The sequence below is a fragment of the Martes martes genome (genome assembly GCF_963455335.1).
Source record: "Martes martes genome assembly, chromosome: 13".
NCBI classification, from domain to species: Eukaryota; Metazoa; Chordata; class Mammalia; order Carnivora; family Mustelidae; genus Martes; species Martes martes.
Window position 1 is genome coordinate 46,642,747 of NC_137901.1, and position 20,122 is coordinate 46,662,868.

The 20,122-nt window shown below is 40.9% G+C and overlaps 1 protein-coding gene across 6 annotated transcripts in view; it reads left to right on the forward strand.

The window, feature by feature from the left end:
* Positions 1-20,122, forward strand: part of OSBPL1A (oxysterol binding protein like 1A) — a 226,835-nt gene that overhangs the window by 129,422 nt on the left and 77,291 nt on the right. The window lies entirely within an intron of this gene.

Here is a 20,122-nt window from a genome sequence, read left to right on the forward strand (position 1 = left end):
TAAATGACTTGGGAGGGGATAGCCCACTAAGCAGTTTTGACCTTTGAAGAATTTACTTCAGAGTTTCTGAGGTGGGTGTGTGTCAGAGAGTGGCTGGAGATGAGTGAGGCTGAGAATAGCTCTCTTATGTGAGGAAATCAAGTTCTTAACAGAATAGATGGATGTATGCAATTACTGTTCTTGTTGAACTTGACCATGAAAGCAGGAGACCCCAGTGGATAGGGAGTGAAAAGACCACATTCAAAGTAGGAGATTAAAGGAAGCACAGTGAGAGGTAATAGAAATGAGAACTAAAGAAGATGGGGTTGAGGAAATTAAAACGGTGATCATCTAAGACAGGGAAAATGATTGGTGGGATTTCGGTGAAGAGATTTGTTATGTGAGATAAACAGAGCAAATAGGACCTTTATTGTGGGAAGTATGATATAATGAAAAGAATGAGAAGTAATTTTAATAGCCAGATTTTAGAATCATTAGAGAAAAGATTATACCGATGATGATGTTGTCTTAGATAAGGCATTAGTGAAAGGAGTGACTCACTGGGGAGAGAAAGTGAAGCTAGGATTTGAAAGCAGTGGGATGAGTGGCACGGCAAAGGAAGTATTTAACATGAATGAGAGAAGTGGGAAGGGAGGAGGAATGACATTGGAGGCTACAAACATTTTTTCACACCTACCCTGTGCGAAGTCCAATAGTGTTATCTTCTGTATTCCTTCTGTTTGGGGCATCCAAAAGGGAAAGTCGCTAGAGGGATCATAGGATTAAATGCAAAGAGGTCTGAATATACAAGAGCCCAGACACTTCAGCTCATCTTTTATGGTTTTTTTTTTTTAAGAGAAAAAATTTAATGTTCATTAAGAAAAATTGTTATAAATGACTCAGTATGAAAGTACGTGCAGGGGCGCCTGGGTGGCTCAGTGGGTTAAGCCTCTGCCTTTGGCTCAGGTCATGATCTCAGAGTCCTGGGAGCGAGCTCCGCATCAGACTCCCCGCTCAGTGGGGAGCCTGCTCCTCCCTCTCTCTCTGCCAGCCTTTCAGCCTACTTGTGATCTCTCTCTCTCTCTCTCTCAAATAAATAAATAAAATCTTTAAAAAAAAGAAAAAAGAACATGTATTACCCAGTGAAGTTTTCTGTTCTTTTATCCTAGTTATATACTCATCCTTGGAAGTTCTTACTGACAGCCTGATCCATTCTCTTCCAGGCCTTTTTAAAGTAGTCCCCTGCATATGTGTACATGTTCATACAGCTTCTTTTGTTGCGAATCAGGAGTGGAAGTGGCTGATGATCTTTCTGGATCTGCAGTTTCATGTAACAACATAACTTGGAAATCTTTCCCTTTGGTAGTACAACTCTAGCTCATTCTTTTTAAAGGTTGTGTAAAACTCCGGGATATGATTCACCACTGTTTTCTTGATCATTCTGTACTTGATAGACATTTAGCAGCTACTGTCATCTTTCTGCTTCTCATATTTTAGCACCCAAAACACTCTCCCAGATCATCTCCTCAGGGAGGAAGAGATAAAAACGTCTATAGTCCCCAGGTGAGGACTGGCAAATAACAACACAGCCCAAGTGCTAATTCAGACTGGTCTGCAGTACTTGTTGCTTTATGGTTTGCTGTGTTGAGGAGGATCGTGAGCCTGAGTGCAAGTGTCTAGGTCAGTCGGCATGTTCTACTGTGGTTGTAGAAATGAAGGAGAGGGACAGGTGCCATGCCTTTGCTTCTTCCTGCCCTGAATGACTCACCTGAGTTGCGTTGCATTTGCCTGAACAGAGTACTTTCTGTGGCCACTCCTACTATTTCCTACTAGAAATCTTAAAAATCATTTGATGCGTGTATAACTGCATTATGGTTAAGAGTCCAGTGCCCCGGGTTCAAACTGTGGGCTGCTGATGACCTAGCCATATATTCACTGAGATCATAAAAGCCATCATTTGGGAATGACTTCATCTCCTCGCTGCAATCTTTGCACATCAACCTCCCCTCCTGCTTCTTTTTTCCTCTCTGTTAAAAAAGAAGAAATGTCCCTCCTCAGTGAAAGCCATCCCCTCTTCATTTGTTCATGTACCCATCTCCTTGTACCTTCTCAAGAACTGCTGTTTGTTTGTTTTTCTACCTTCCCTTTCAATACCACATCATTTTAAATACTAAAAATTCCTGTAGTAGTTTCCTGTTGCTACTGTAGCAAATTACCACGAATGTGCTTGAACAGTGCAGATTAATTTTCTTACAGTGCTGGAGGTCAGAAGTCCCAAAGTCAAGGTCTTGGTTAGAGCTGTGTTTCTTCTGGAGGCTCTGGGGGAGCATCTATTTCCTTGCCTTTTTTAATTTCTAGAGACCACCTGCATCTGTTGACTTGAGGCTCCATCCTCCATCCTCAAAGCTAGCAGTGTGACATCTTCCAGACGCTCTCTCTGACTCTGACTTTTCTCCCTCACTTTTTTAAAGGACCTTAGGGATATCAAGGGGCCCACCCAGGGTAACCTCTCCATCTCAAGGTCCCAGCCACATCTGCAGAGTCCTCTTACCATGTAAGGTAATATACCCACAGGTTCTGGAGGTTAGGATATGGACGTGTTTGGGAGACAATTAGTCTGACCACCACGGTCCCCAAATTTATATCTCTAACCCTGACCTCTTGTTAGAGACTTATATACTCAACTATCAGGTGGATAACCAAACGAGTTTTTGATCTTTCTCTTAGATCTTCCACCTCCTCCTCCTCCTAGAGTTTACTTCATTTTAGTAAATGGCACCTCCTTCCTCTTCTAAAGCCAGACACCTCAGAGCGGTTTGTGACATTGATGTGCCCATCCATGAAACCCAGCCCAAAGCTTATTCATTCTATCTTAAAATCGTACCTCAAAGCCATGTATGTTCTATTATTATAGGGTCAAAAGTAGGTGCTGGGGCTGGAGACTGTTGATAAATTATGGCTCTACTAATTCCTATATCCTTTGGAAAGTTACTTTGCTTTTCTGTACCTCATTTCTTCATCTGCAAGTCGGTCATGAGCTCACTGTGATAAACATGTACACTTAAAACGGCATCCAACACACTGAACTGTCACCTGTGCCATACCCACTCCCACTCTTGTCTAGCCTCTTAACTACCATGCTTCCGACCTTGCCCTCCTGAAGTTCACTGTCTCTACACCACCCACAATGACACTTTGTAGACGGCCACCTCATTGCATTCCCCTGCCTAAAATCCTCTGGTGGCTTCTCATTGCACTGAGATAAAAATCAGACTCCATAACAGGCCTTCAAGGCTCCTGACATGATCCCCATCCTTCCTGTGTCCTCAAATTAGTCTTGTCCCCTTACTCCCTTCACTTAACTGCATTAGCCACCCTAGCCTTCCTCCAGCCCTGCAGGGTGGTAGTGACAGCAGGCTACTAGGTGTGGAGTTAAATAAGACCAAGAAAAAGTATGCAAACCTGTACTTTGTTTAAACCTTTTTTTTTTAAAGCCTATTTTTAATTGCTGACTCATAATAAAAGATTAAATCAAGCTAATATTTAAAAGATGTAAAAAGATTTTTAAAGATTCTTCTCTTGAAATATTTGTAAATTGTTTTGACTCAATGTTTAATCTTCTTTTTAAAAGTTGCTTTTACAGCTTCTTTTACTTCCTTTAAAGTAACAGGATAATTTTATTTGTTTAGACTTAAAGGCCATGTGACTTCCTGTTTTCTCTCAGCTACTTTTCTCTTATGTCCCTTTAGGTTTTGCAGATAAGCAGGATCAATGAGAATCTAATATAGTGGGTGAGACAAGACCCTGATGCAAGCATACAGTATAGACTAATTTTTCCAGTGCTGTGGGATCGCTTGGTCATCTTTACATTATTTTTCAAGTATGCTTGGTGACTAAAGATTTCGTGAAAAATTCGTGAGGCAAATAGATTTCTTATTCACAATTTGGTTGAATTTTGTTGTGTAACATGATTTAAAAGGAGCAACATCCAATTGTGTGTGTGTGTGTGTGTGTGTGTGTTTAAGAAAAGAAGTAAAATGGTTATGTTGAGTGAAATTGCTGATATTCCTATAAAGTGACCCCTTCCTGGTACAGGGGCTAAGCCAGTCATGCACACTGAAGCAAAAAGATATAAAGAGAAACGAAAGGAAAACTGGTTCTCTGGAAAAAACTGTTCTGCAAGCAAATGAAGTGTAGAAATAATAGAAAGAACCACTTTAGGGAAGAAGAGAGTGGGTCCTTGTTCGTATTCCTACCCTTTCCGTTCCACTTTTTCTATATTCTACCCTCTGCTCCTACCAAAGCTCTCAAATATCACTAACTTACCTCCTCCCTGGAGTAGTCTTTGCTGACTCCCCCTGGCAGAATTAATCATTTCTTGTTTTGTGCTCCTTCACTGACACCTCTTCATGGGACTGTACTGGTGGTCTCTGTATGATCACGATTACCCTATCGTCCTAAATCCCTGAGTTCCTCTCTAAATGTTGAATGCAGGTTTTGAACAAATGCCACTGGTATTTCTGTCCCCCCTAAAAATATATTGGTATTCAATACAAGCACAAGAGAATCAGTAGTGCTTGCTGATTTCATACAGTCTGCACGCTCCACTGTGGATTCCATGTAGGAGTGGACGGATGGCAGACAAGGAGTGAGCCGGGGTTAGGTGGTTCTAAGAGATAAAATTTGTTTTTGAGGAATTTACAATCCAGTTGGGGCTATGAGACCTGCTCACAGAGAGCACGGTGTGGGGGGATGGAAAAGTAGCAAGGGTGGGGACAGTTCAGGGTGCTCGACTTTGTGAATCTCTGATCATCTTCTAAGGAATTCTTTTTGAAACATTTGTTATCAGTTAAATAATTTTGTGGCTATTATTGTTTAGAACTGGTATGATGGAACTAGCAGTTTCACCAAAATTCCTGCCTTTTGGATATTATAACTTCAAAATGTATTGGTTTTCTTACTGTCTGTTCATTTTCCTTTTTAGAAACATGTTGAGATCAGTTGCTCAAGAAAGGCTTTCTTGCTAGGTTTTCCTCTTAATGCTATTTTGGTCGAAATGTGCATGAATAATGCATACAATCCAATAGTGTAGACTGGCAAAACCGATAGATGGTTATGTCATGAAATAGAAGCCAGTTTTAGCATTTCTCAGCAGTTCCAAGGGTGGTGCTCGTGTCTTTTTAAGTCAAACTTTCAAAATGGAAAGTGGTAATATAACAATTTTGGTTTCTTCTGGAGGAGAGTAACACAGGACCAGTTATGACCTATGTCAGAGTTTAATCCAGTAAGTACTCCAGGTCCTAGTGGAGAACACATGATACCATCCCCACTGACATCTTCTATCTAGAAGACACAGGATCTGATCACCATGGTCACTGTTGTCTCCTTCTACAGTTTATTTTTGAAGTAGCTGTCTGTTTCTTATCTGGCCCTATTTGGTATGTCTTTACTGTCGTCTGCCCCTGCCTGGTGCCTGGCGTTACCACCCCCCTCTGTATTCCTAGCACTCTCTTCTCTCTTGTTCCCTCCTCCCCTTTTTCTGAGAATTAGCCATACTGCCTTATTCTTGCCCTTTTTCTGGTTCTGTGACTTTCTGTGCATTCCTTCCTTATCTCTATATCCTTACCACTGATATTCCTTATCACTATATTTCCCTTAAGGGTAGAGACCTTGTTGTATTAACTTTTGTATTTTCTCTACTGCCCAGTACAAAACCTATTAATAATTGATGTGATAGACAGCAAATTGAGTACCACAGAATATGGCTGTCATTAAACACCTTCCATTTGTAACATGAAGAAACATTCTGGAGAAAATCTGATGAGTGGCAGGGGCTCTTCATCTAGTTTTAGTTTTGTAATATTAAACAACTATCCAGCAGCTTACTTATATTCTCTGTGTTGTCAGTAAACTTGCTGAGTGTAATTTATCCTTTAGGATTTGCCTTGACCTTCTGGGTCCATCTTTGTTTTCTGAAATGTTATTGACTAAATTGATGTCTCCATTAAATATTTACTGTAAGCTGCATGCATTTTGTACTGTCCTTAGCACTGAGAGGATTTCACTAAGCAGACACAACTGTTGAGTGCCTACTGTGTGCCACGTGCTTTGTTAGGCACAGCTATACCAAGATAGCTAAGACCCGGTCCCTCAATCTGGGGGGCTCGCAGTCGGTCCAAGACGATAGATGAATGCATGGAGAGCCAGCGTCAGTGCAGTGTACAAGGGATCCGGCCTTCCAGCCCACCCTAGCTGCTCGCTCTGACACTGGACCTTCGAGTTTGCCTTTCTCAGGAACTATGTCAATACCATCCTCTCTGTTTGGTATGGGCCACGGTTTGACACTTGTCTCCTGTTTTGGACCCACTCTTTCAGAAACCTTGATCCCAACATTGTTTTGACTGCACCACATCACCTCCATTTTTTAAAACAGGTCTTATTTTTTTACTTATGTGAGAGAGAGTGAGAGCGAGAGAGCTCATGAGTGGAGAGGGAAGGAGAGGGAGAAGCAGACTCTCCTGCTGAGCAGGGAGCCTGATGTGAAGCTGGATCTTAGGACCCGGGGATCATGACCTGAGCCGAAGGCAGATGCTTCATCAACTGAGCCACCCAGGTGCCCCACATCATCTCCCATCTTTACACCACCCCTCACTCCACGTGTGCCCCCCTGTCCCTCCTTTGAGGCCTAGCTTGCTTGGGGCAACACGGGATCAGTTGCCTGCCTTTCTCTCTTTGCATTGTACTCAGCTGGCAGAATGCTGCACCATCCCTCTTCCCCCTTCCAGCCCCAGTCCTCAAGGGACTAGGTGAGGCTGGAGACATATCTAGGGCCACACCAGTGGGTCTCGTTGGCCGCTAAAGTCCATGTTGTGCCCTTTGGCAGCCCAGCAATCCTACTTCTTGTCTGTAGTCCATTGCTTTCACATTCTGCTTTCATGCTTATGTCAGCTACAACTTCTCATGCCTTTTTCTCCATCCTGTGCCATTTGAAGCCATTGTTTATGTCACCAAGAGACTCATGATTCCACTGTCGAAGCCGTCACACACCTGGCTGTGTCCATACGTGTGTGTGTTCTGCCTTCTCTGCTTTGCATTGATGAGTGTTGTGTCCCTAACTGAAACCACCCCCTCAATTTGTGCCTGGGATCCCCTCCATTCCTCACTGGACCTACAGAAGGACATCTGTGCATCTCCTCCTCTTTCCCAGGTAATTCTTGTTCCCATCAGCTGTCTTATCCTTACAGTGCTAAATCGTATAAAAATACCTTTGGGGCTCCTGGGTGGGTCAGTTGGTGAAGCATCTGCCTTCAGCTCAGGTCATGATTCCAGAGTTCTGGGATTGAGCCCCATGTTGGGCTCTCTGCTCAGCGGGGAGTTGGCTTCTCCCTCTCCTGCTCTCTCTATCTCTTTCACTATCTCTACCTCTCTCAAATAAGTGAAATTTAAAAAAAACACCTTTGATCCCACATTGCTTTCCATTCTGACCATCTGTCTTGAACACCCTGTTTGCCCATAGTGCTCTGGAACAGGTCACCACTGCACTGTACTCAGCTAACTGTGCGGTTCTTTCTTGACCTCTCACCAGCACTTAGAGTTGTTGGTTACACCCTCCTTCTTAGAACATTTTCTTTCCTTATCTTCCAAAATAGCACACTTCATTTTCTTTCTCAGTTTCCTTTGCCAGTCGTTTTGCATCCTTCCAACTTCTGATATTAGAGTGTCGCAGGGGCAGGCAGGTAACCTTTTTTCTGTCCACACTTACCTCTAGGTCCTTTATACTCCAAGGTGTGGTCTGAGGGTAGGCATCAGCATCACCTGGGAGCTTGTTGGAAATGTAGAACCTAAGGCCTCAGTTCAGACCTAGTGAATAAAAACAATGCATTTTTTCCCAAATCTGTAGGTGATTCATATGGACATTAAAGCTTGAGCAACATAGCCTTAAGTGGCCTCATGGTAGTCCTGTGCCTTTAAATATTGTCTGTATTCTGATAAATCCGTAAGTTTGTATTTCCAGCCTTTGTCTTCCCCCTGAATTTCAGACTCATGTCTATCTATCTACCTGGCATATTCACTTTAATGTCTAAGAGCTCCAACATGTCTTAAAGTATCCTGCAGAGAACTCTTGCTTTCTACTCAAACCTGCCCCTTTTGCAGTCTACTGCATTTTGGTAGATGGAAGATCTGTCTTTCCAGGTGCTTTGGCCAACCTTTGACTTTTGACCTTTGACTCTGGCAACCTTTGACTTCTCCATCATAGACAGTTTTATTTTTGTGCATCACATCCACCTTCAGTCAATCAATGAATTCTATTAGGTGGACCTTCAAAATACATCAGGGGCACCTGGGTGGCTTAGTCGGTTAAGCATCTGACTCTTGGTTTTGGCTCAGGTATGATCTTGGTTTTGGCTCAGGGCTGTGGGATTGAGTCTATATCAGGCTCTGCACTGAGCGTAGAACCTGCTTGTGATTCACTCTCTCCCTCTCCTTCTGCCCTTACTGCTCCCCTCCCAGCTTGTGCTCTCCCCTTAAAAATGAAATGAAATGAAATGAAATCTGGTCACTAGCCATATGAGAATCTTATCACCCAGACCTGTACCCCCACCATCTCTGGCCTGGGTCGTCACAGTGGTTTTCTGACTGCTCTCTCTGCCTGCAGCCTTATCTCCAGAAGTGTTCTTAACCCAGCATTCACAGCGATCATTCTGAAACATGAATCCGTTCATGTCAGTTTTCTGCACTGAATCCTCCAATGGCTTTGAGTCTTGGCTGGAATAAAAGCCAAAGCCCAACATGATCTCGTCCTCTGCCACCATTCCGAAGTCTGCCTTTGTATTCCTCACTTCTGTCCCTCTGACCTCAGTTCTAGTTCTACAGCTTGCCAAGCATGCTCTCCCTTAGGCATCTTTTTTCTTAGATTCAAGTTAGTTAACATATAGTGTAGTATTGGTTTCAGGAGTAGAATTTAGTGATTTTCAATTATATACAACACCCGGGACTCATCACAACAAGTGCCTTTCTTAATGCCCATCGCCCATCTAACCCATCCCCTACTCCCCTCCAGCAACCCTCATTTTGTTCTCTATCTTTTAAGAGTCTTTTATGGTTTGCCTCGCTCTCTGCTTTTATCTTATTTTATTTTTCCTTCCCTTACCCCTGTGTTCATCTGTTTTGTTTCTCAGATTTCCACATGAGTGAAATCATACAGTATTTGTCTTTCCCCAACTGACTTATTTCGCTTAGCGTAATACTTTCTAGTTCCATCTACATTATTGCATATGGCAAGATTTCATTCTTCTTATGGCTGAGTAATTTTCCATTGTGTGTATATGTATGTATATATGTGTGTGTGTATATATCACATCTTTTTCTATTCATCTGTCAGTGGACATCCAGGCTCTTCCATAGTTGGCTATTGTGGGCATTGCTACTATAAACATTGGGTTGCATGTGCCCCTTCGAATCACTCTTTATATCCTTTGGGTAAATATCTAGTAGTACAGTCACTGGGTCGTAGGGTAGCTCCACTTTTAGCTTTTTGAGGAGCCTCCATACAGTTTTCCAGAGTGGCTGAACCAGTTTGCATTCCCACCAACCGTGTAAGAGCTTCCTTTTCTCCACATCCTTGCCAACATCTGTCATTTCCCGACTTGTTAATTTTAGCCATTCTGACCAGTGTGAGGTGATACCTTATTGTGGTTTCGATTTGTATTTCCCTGAAGCTGAGTTATGTTGAACATTTTTTCATGTGTCTGTTAGCCATTTGTATGTCTTTGGAAAAGTGTCTCCTACCAGATCTCTCAATGGATTTCTCAAATTCATGAAAAGTGTCTATTCATGTTTTCCCATTTCTTAACTGGATTATTTATTTTTGGGGTGTTGAGTATGGTAAGTTCTTTATAGATTCTGGATACTAGCTCTTTATCTGATATGTCATTTGCAAATATTTTCTCCCATTCTGTTGGTTGCCTTTTAGTTTTGTTGTTTCCTTCACTGTGCAGAAGCTTTTTATTTTGATGAGGTCCCAATAGTTCATTTTTGCTTTTGTTTCCCTTGCCTCCAGAGACATGGCTTGTAAGAAGTTGCTGTGGCCTAGGTCAGAGAGGTTGCTGCCTGTTTTCTCTTCTAGGATTTTGTTAGCTTGCTGTCTCACATTTAGGTCTTTCATCCATTTCAAATTTATTTTTTGTATGGTGTAAGAAAATGGTCCAGTTTCATTTTTTTGCATATGGCTGTCCAGTTTTCCTAATGTTTGTTGAAGAGACCATCTTTTTTCCATTGAGTATTCTTCCCTGCTTTGTTGAAGAGGAGTTGACCACATAGTTTGCATTTCTGGGGTCTCTGTTCTGTTCCATTGATCTATTGTCTGTTCTTGTGCCGGTACCATACTGTCTGGATGATTACGGCTTTGTAATAGAGCTTGAAGTCCAAAATAGTGATTCCTTCAGCTTTAGTTTTCTTTTTCAACATAAGTTTGACTATTCAGGGATTTTCTGGTTCCATACAAATTTTAGGTTTGTTTCTGCTCTGTGAAAAATGCTGATGGTATTTTGATCGGGATTGCAATGAGTATGTAGACTGCTTTGGGTAGCATAGACATTTTAACAATATTTGTTTTTCCAGTCCACGGGCATGGAATATTTTTCCATTTCTTTGTGTCTTCTTCAGTTTCTTTCATAAGTGCTCTATAGTTTTCAGCATTCAGATCTTTTACCTTCTTGGTTAGCTTTATTCCTAGGTGTCTTACTGTTTTAGGTGCAGTTGTAAATGGGATTGATTCCTTGATTTCTCTTTCTGCTGCTTCATAACTGGTATATAGAAATGCAACAGATTTCTGTACATTGATTTTATATCCTGCGACTTTGCTGTATTCATGAATCAGTTCTACCAATTTTTTGGTGGTCTTTTGGGTTTTCTACACAGAGCATCATGTCTTCTACGAATAGTGAAAGTTTGACTTCTTCGTTGCCAGTTTAGATGCCTTTTATGTCTTTGTGTTGTCTGATTGCTGTGGCTAGGACTTTCAGTGCTATGTTGAACAGCAGTGGTGAGAGTGGACACCTGTTTCGTGTTCCTGACCATAGGGGAAAAAGCTGTCAATTTTTCCCCCATTGAGGATGATATTAGCTGTAGGTCTTTTGATTATGGCCTCTATGATGTTGAGGTATGCTCCTTCTATCCCTACTTTCTTGAGGGTTTTTATCAAGAAAGGATGCTGCATTTTATGCTGTATTTTGTCACATGCTTTTTCCTCATCTATTGGGAGGATCCTCTCACATGGTTCTTAGCCTTTCTTTTATTAATTTGGTGTATCATACCAGTTGTTTTGTGGATATGGAACCACTCGGAAGCCCAGGAACAAATCCCACTTGATCATGGTGAATAGTCATCCTTTTTTCTTTCTTTCTTTTTTTTTTTTTTTTAAGATTTTTATTTTATTTATTTCTTTGTCAGAGAGTGAGAGAGAGAGCATAAGCAGAGTGGCAGGCAGAGGCAGAGAGAGAAGCAGGCTCCCTGCTGAGCAATACTGGACTTGATCCCAGGACCCTGGGGTCATGACCTGAGCCAAAGCTAGCAGCTTAAACTATTGAGCCACACAGGTGTCCCAATGAATAATCCTTTTTAATGTACTGTTGGATTTGATTAGTATCTTGTTGAGAATTTTTGCATCCATGTTTATCGGGGATATTGGTCTGTAATTCTCCTTTTTAGTGGGGTCTTTGTCTGGTTTTGGAGTCAAGGTAATGCTGGCCTCATAGAGTGGGTTGGAAGTTATCCTTCTATTTCAATTTTTTTTGAACAGTTTCAGAAGAATAGGTATTAATTCTTCTTTAAATGTTTAGTAGAATTCCCCTGGGAAGCCATCAGGCCCTGGACTCTTCTTGAGAGATTTTTGTTAATTTTTGATAAAATTTCTTTGCTGGCTTTGGGTCAGTCCAATTTTCTATTTCTTCCTGTTTCAGTTTTGGTAGTTTATATGTTTTTAGGAATTTATTCATTTCTTCCAGATTGCCCAGTTTGTTGGCCTGTAGTTGTTCATAATATTCTCTCATAATTGTTTGTATTTCTGCAGTGTTGGTTATGATCTCTCCCCTTTCAATTTGTGATTTTATTTGGGTCCTTTCTCTTTTCTTTTTGGTAAGTCTGGCTAGGATTTACCAATTTTGTTAATTATTTCAAAGAACCAGCTCCTAGTTTCATTGATCTGTTCTACTGTTGTTTTTTTTTTAAATTTCTATGTTACTTATTTCTGCTCTGATCTTAATTATTTCCCTTCTTCTGGTTTTTAGGCTTTATTTTCTGTTCTTTTTGCAGCTCCTTTAGGTGTAAGGTTAGGTTATATATTTGAGAATTTTCCTGCTTCTTGAGGAAGACCTGTATTGCTATGTACTTCCCTCCTGTGACTGCCTTTGCTGTGTCCCAAAGGTTTTAGACTGTCATGTTATCATTTCCATTTGCTTCCATGTGTTTTTTTAATTTCTCTCTTAATTTCCTGGTTAATCCAGTCCATTATTTAATGGTATGTTCTTTAACCTCCCTGTATTTGCAGGCTTTCCAAATTTTTTCTTATGATTGTCTTCAAGTTTCATAGCATTGTGGTCTGAAAATATGCATGGTATGGTATCAGTCTTTTTGTACTGATTAGACCTTTGCTTTTCTTTATTTCCTCTGCCTGGATTCCTTATCCCAGATACTTACAGTACTTGTTTCCTCACTTCATTCTTCTGCTCAGAAGGACCTTCAGTGTATCAGTTTTTACCCCCTTCCCTCTTTTGCCCTTAAAAAAAAAAACAAAAAAAAAACCCCGCATTTCATATAATATTCATTTGTTTGATCTACAATTAGAATGTAGGCTCCTCAGTAAAAGTGGGATTTTGTTTTGTTCACTGATATATTCCCAGCCTCTAGGATAGCACTAACCAAAGAAAGGGGTGCTCGATAAATATTTGTTGAGCAAATTAATGAGTACTACCAAATGGTATGTCAGGAGGGTTACAGAAATTCAGAGAGGCTGCCTACTGCTTGAGAAAGTTGGACAAAGCATTACATTTGAGTGTATTTTTGAAGAGTCAGTAAGGAGTTCTCCAGACAGATATGACAGGGTAGAATATTCTTTGTGTAAGAGGACAACACTTGCAAAGATAAATAGTTTTCAGAAACCTCATGAGATGATGTGGCCAAAGCAGGGGTGAGTATTTAGGGTGCTGAGAAGTAGTGACAAGATGAAGCCAAGAAGGTAATTTAGGACCAGCTGGTAATGAGTCTTATGATAATTTTTTGCTGAAGAATTTGAATTTTAGCATATAGATAGTGGGAAGCCCATAGACATAATTATTCAAGGGTCATTGGATTAGCGTCTTAGAAAGATTCATATTTTGTTAAGTGAACATTGTAGAATTCTTATGATTGCATTATACTAAGAATTGGGAAGTCCAAGAGAATAAGACATGGTCCCTACTCAGAAGTGCACATTCTAGTAGAGTATTTGTGTTATAGGAGTAAAGACTGATGATTCAGGGTTCTGGTATCCTAGATGAGAGATGACAAGTTTTAATACAAGCAATTTAAGTGAGAATGGAAAGATTTAGTTCTCTCCCTTTATTGCTTTAGTGAACACATATCCTTCTGACCTTTGCTCAGGGGTCAGGGGCTACCTTCCATGGTAGACTTTATTGACTTGATCACATCCCCACTTGCAGGCTCCCTGCACCATTTTCCCATAGTTGAAATTCTGTAGAAGTATTTGGTTTTTGTCAACTCTGTCCATCCACCAGATAGTACATTCCATGAGGAACTCTGCATCCTTGGCAGCTAGCGTCAAGTCTGGCATCTATTAGGAGTTCAAATATTTGAGTTAATGAAATTTTGGGATATATTTTTAAAGCCAAAATGATTGCACTTGAAGACTAGTTGGTTGCAGAGAATAAGGATATATTTAGGATTTTCTCTTTTGGAACCTTGTTCTGCCCCCTTCTGCATTCCTCATCTTTGTGAACAGCATCATCATCTTCCCACTGTGAAAACTACAAATGTGAAAGTCCTCTTTTTCCCTTTGGCTTGCCCCTCCCCCAGTCCTCCCTGACAGTGCCTTAGTTCATTCACCTCCCCCTCCCTTGGGCCCCAGAGAACAGGATGGTACTCATCTAACAGGTTTGGCTGCTTCTAGCCTTTGTCCCCACCTGCTGTCACTCAGGTGGCATGTTGTCAGGTGTGGGAAGCTAAAAAGTGCCCCCCCCCTCCCCCCCCCCGTGGAAAGGTTCACCTTCTAATCCTGAGAACCTGTAACCCTTTTTTTTGGAAAAAGATTTTGGCCAGTGTGATTAAGGATTTTGAGATGAGGAGATGATAATAGATGATCTATCTGGGTGGGACCCAAATGTCAGCAGGATACTTCTCCCGTAGAGTGATGTGGCCATAGGCGCAGGAGTACACGCAGACCCCAGAGCTGGATGACACAAGGAATGTGTTCCCCCCTACTTCCCCCAGAAGGACAGTGGTCCTGCCAACACTGTGCCTTTGGTCCAGTGAAGGTGAGTTTGGATTTCTGGTTTCCAGAATTATGAAGGACTAAATTTTTGTTGTTTTAAGCTACCAAGTTCATGGTAATTATTAGAATGGCCAGGGGACACTGATAGATCAGAGCTATCTGTAAAGTCTAAAACTGATCTCATCACTCCCTAGAAAAACATGCTGATGACTGCAGGTTAAGTCCGACCTCTGTGATCTGATTCACTTTAAAGCTTCAGCTCTGATGACCCCATCTTTTTTTCCCTCCGGCCACCCTCCTCTCTGGCTCTACTTAGTATTCTTGGACACATACTTGTTCTTTCAGGTTTGAGGGCTGTTTGTTATTCCCTTTGTACCTGTTACTCTCTTTTTCTGCCTTAAACTGGTCTTCATTATTGCAGCTCAGATGTCATCTCTGCTTGGAAATATACCCTGGTTCCCTTACAAGAGACTTCTTCCACTGTTCCCACAAATGCTCTGCATAAACATATGTTTACTGATGTGTCTTACTTATTGGACTTTGAATACTTGGAGGGAACCAGTCTTGCCTCCTTAATCTTCCTGCACTAATTTATCAGCTAGCTCCTTACATGGTGTGTGGTAGATACTTGGTAAACATTGATTTCTTAAGTTGAAGTAACAAGAAAATATTTTGTTTTATAACTATGGATCATTCTATAATGAACCTAGTTCTAGAATTATTTTCTTTGTAGAGTGAAAGCATATGTGACCTTCTCAAAAATAATTTTAAGGGTGTCTGCAGGACAAACTGGGACGCTCTATATTTAATCATCCAGAGTGCATACACATGAGATTCCCAGTAGTTTACACACTGTGGTTTGTGGAATTCTTCATCTTCAATTACATGTGCAGATTTTGCTAGTTGTGGAAAATAGGAGTAGATTTAGTTGCTTGGGGACAAGCCCATACTTTTAAGAAACTGTCACAAGCAACACTATAGCATTTGCCTGATTTTGACCTTGGACATCTCTCAGGGATGATATGTCTAGAATGTCTCTCACTCTTAAAGCTTGCTGTCAAGGTTCCGTTTCAAGCTTATGTCACTTCCTTAGTAAATTATTGTAGTAGCCTCTTGGCAGCCCTTTCTGGATCCATTCTGACTTTCAGTTTATAATTTATTTTAAATGTGGTTGGTTTTTATTTCTTTTCTTTGTGTTCTTTATATTTACCGTGTTATTTTTGAGTTTACACGATTGTAACTTAAAGCAAAATTAAAATTTGGCATGAGTATTTTAAGCTTGGGTTACTTTGGGTTACTTTGGACATTTTTAGAATATTCCCAGTATGTGGGAAGCCAACAATAAAAGTATTAAATTGAATGTGTGTATCTCCTGACCATTTCCTGTTACCTTAAGTAACAGGGGAAAGGTTATTTGGACCTCATCCACGGTTCTTCCACATCTTGGTCCTTTGTACTGTTTGTTCTCAAGCTTGTTTTCAAAGGTCATACCAAAAAAAAAAAAAAAAAAGTTGATCAGGATAACATAAGAATTGTTGGCATGTTTGCATTATAAACTTCATGACCTCTTCTCTCTGCCTTTTAGTAGTAGGAAGAACTCAGAAAGAGTTAATGATCCTCTTAAATCTGAAGTTTTTTTTTTTCCAAACTTCTTTATTGAGATATGATTGATACACAAAAATCTGTGCATTTTAATGTATAACATGTGCTGAGGAATGTTTTAAAGTCATGTTAACCCCATCACAGCTCTTGGTTTCCATACTATTTGGATGCGAAAGAAGAGATTGTAAAGTGAAAGGCGATTGTGTTCAAAGTAATTCTGAGTCCTAATGCGGACAGAACTTTCAAGATCTAGGCCTTCGGAAATTTGCCACATTAAAAGAGACTTCTATTAACATTGCTGTTTTCCTTGAGAAAATAATCAGGCAGAGTTTCTATTTAAATGCTTGCTTGTAGGCTAAGGAATTTATCTTTTAAAATATAGTCTTTGTTCTTCAAAGTATTATTCTGTCAGTTTTCCTATAAAATGCAATTATCAATTAAGCCACCATCCTTTTATGGTGAGGTGGAGAGTAAACAAAGAGCCACAAATAAGGCCACACGAGGTTTTCCCTTTCTCATCATTGCTTGGCACTGCACCAGTTTCCCTAGTTGCCCATCAGAAGTTCAGTAAATAACATAGGGCTATTGCATAAATTCTCTTACCTGGTTTCTCAGAGGGTGCTGAAGTAACCTGAAAATTTGGGGCGGCTTTACTTATTACAGAAGCACATATGGTTGTAAGGGAAAATGCCTTGGGAAATAGAATGGTGAAGGGCTGGCTCTGCCTGAAATCGCTCTATGTGTATCTCTCAGGTACATACTCGTTTGCTGCCTTTGGAAATACATCTGCAGGAAAATCAACCTGTCTTGCTTTTGTGCGGTTTTGTTTTTCAGTGGCATTGAGGTGAGAGATAACAGGACCAGAATAGAGTTCGTGCATCTGGCAGGCTAGATCTGTGGCTTGACAGGTTTTTGTGTGTTTATTTGTTTGGGTTTTGTTTCATTTTTGTTTTCATTGTGGCAGTGTATACATAACATCAAACTTGCCATGTTTCAGTTCAGTGGCATTGAGTACATTCACATTGTTGTGCCACCGTGACCACCCCCCATCTCCAGAGTTCTCTCATCATCCCAGACTGAAACTGAAACTCCCAGCTCCGTACACAGTGAAGACGGTCTCCCTGTTGGCTGCCTTGTTTCTCTTTAAAGTGCAAGTATCGTGGCCTTACGCTATTTTAAGAGAGCCCTGTAAGCACCACAGTGCAGGCATCAAGCACTCCCTCCAAGTCTGTTACGCTATCCACCAAGACACGACTATATTGCCCATTAACACTGGATGATAGATAGGTTTGGTTTATTTGGCATTTATATGTCTGGGCAACACTGAAAAACCTGAAGTTTTAAGATTGAGATTTAAGATCTCAGATGTGCTTAGATCCCTTCCTGATATATTAGTACAAGGAGATTTGAAGATTACTTCTATGGGCAGGCTTTACCTTGCTCAATAAACCTCCACAGTGGCTGTGACATTTTCGGTATTTAGCTAAACATGTTTGAATGTAAATATATCTAGAACTATGGGTCTCCTTATGCTGTGATGCTCTCCTGAAGACAGGTTAGTGTGACTAATGCTGTGAAAGCAGAGCCTATTAAGAATGACATCCTTTTGCCGTTAAAGTAAATCCAAACTTTGTCACACTGTAAATATTAGACATCTCTCTGTTGATAGTATTAGAAGTAATGAGCTTTTGTTGTTAAGCAGCTGCTTAGTTTTTATCTCAAGAGCACCATAAATCATGTTGATCATGTTTCCTGCTCTACCTGTGAAGTTGGAATGCTGAGGCAAGTCTGTGATTGACACGTAGCACGGATACAGAACCTCCTGGCATGCATTGGGGTGCTACCTCCTTCCTTGCTTTCATTTATTATTCTCGTCGTCCCACTGCCTGCCTTGCTTTTTATTTATCTTAGATAGTCAGCTTCACAAGCGATTCACAGATTCATTTCCATGCAGTCACTCCTACTACCACTCCCCTGTTGTGTCTTCTGCTCCCATCTTCCCAAGGACCTCATTCCTGTCTGTATTGGGTCCTGCTGTTGTTTGCTTGGAACAAGTCCTCTGTTGTCACTCTCTACCCACACCCACTCTTATTTTGTCGCCTAATGGCTTAATCATCAGTCACAGTCCTTTCTAGACACCTTGTCCTTTGCTCTGTAAAACTGCTGATCCCTCTTTGTGGCCTACTGTCCCCATTCAAACTTCTGTTATTGTACCTAGAAAAATGCACTGCATTCAGGTGTTCACAAAATAGTCCACCTCTGCTAGACCCTGGGCAGGGACCAGATCTTACTGTTCTACTCTCAGTGCCTGCACTTGGTAAGGGGAGGGGAGGAATGAATGAAGCAGTGTCAGATACTGTGGATGAGTCAATAATTCTTTAAGAATTGCAAAATGACCATTGGACTTTGCAGTATGCAGGTAATTGGTGACCTTTGGTAGGGCCCTCCAGGGAAAGGGCGGGGATAGCCTGTTTGTAGTAGAGAGGGAAGGTGGTTGGGAGGAATGATTGGGGGAGGGGAGAGGTAGAACAACTGGGATAAAGAGTGGAAGACAGGCTGGCTAGGAGAGGGCAGAGAGGGAGTCAGGTTGTACCACCAGCCACGGAGGACCCAAGTCTGTACCGCCATCTGACGGTGTATCTCTGGGGGTGAGCTTGGCGGGCAGTAGTGTGGGTGAAGGTGGTAGGTAGGTCTTGAGCTTACGTTCCCTAAGTTCAAGTCTTGTTTTGGAAAAAGTCTCTTTGCTTCATAGAAGCTCTTAACTGCTGTATCTCTTGTTTGGTGTTTACAAAATACCTGCTTTTTGTTAATTTCCTTTGTAGGTGAACACAGGTCTTCTGATTGGTAGCTGTTGAATAGCAAACAGGTCCTGTGCTTAGTGCCATTTAGTAAATGCCTGAAGTTGTTTGCTCCAATGCTTTTTGGTTTTCATGACATCTGAATTATAAAGTCCTCATGCGTCTTAAATAATACTAACCAATACAGACAAAAGTGTTTTGTTTGACTCTGCAAATTCTTAATTTTTTTCATATGAAACAAATTTGAAAATGTAGGTGTGAAAAATCCACCTGCAGCTCCAGACCAGTTGTCATCTTTGATACAGGATTTGCTCAGGCGGCTTCCACTGAACGACGCTCTTCCCTCCACCTGAGCACCGGCTTCTTTCTGTGAAGATTTTCCTGAGGCACCACCTCTCCCACATACCCATCTTTGTAGCCCAGAAAATTGACCAATCCCCTTACTTCAGTGTGCCCGAGACAGACTTTTGTGATTTTATTGCTCTCGTCTGTATGTACTTCTGAACCAGCCTGGTCTTTCTTTAAAAAAGAGTCAAGTTATTTTTTTTTTGCTCTATATTTTAGAGTTGCAAAATGGTATCCTGATTATTTTTGTCTTAGCATTTTGTTAAAAGCATTTTTTTGTTATACTAAGTTGTTTTTATAAATGCGATTTTAACAACTAATTTCATCTAATGGGCAGCTGTTCTTTGTTATTGGCTATTCAGGTCGTCTTTAATTTTTTTCAATAAAAGATATTGACTGCCTGCTAAAACTGACAATGAAAAATAAGTCTTTTTAAATTTATCATTAAAATATGTTTCTTTGGTTATAAGGTATAGGACTGAACAAAGATATATTTTTGGAAATTCCAGTAAAATTATATTTACAGAAAATAAAAATAACTTCACCAGCATTGAAAGACTTTCTCCAAGTAACTAAACACCATTCAGAGGGTCCAGAGTTCAGAGCTCAAGATGTGTTGTCCAACCTGCAATTGTATTTGTCCAACAGTTGTTACTGTGGTGTTCCCTTCCTTGCAGTGATTCATGTTATGATTTTCCTTCTGACTTTATGGTGATGTGACAGCGATACAAATTCAGTTAAAAACCATACGTCCAACTTTGAATTTGGATCTTTTCCAGAACGAGTGCTAGGCCAGGGCAGTATGAGAGCCACGTAGTCACGAGGGTAAACAACTTATAGGCTGGCAAGCATTCTTTACCCAGACAACCATTTTGTTTTTCAGTACAGCATTCAGTAAATTACATGAGATTTT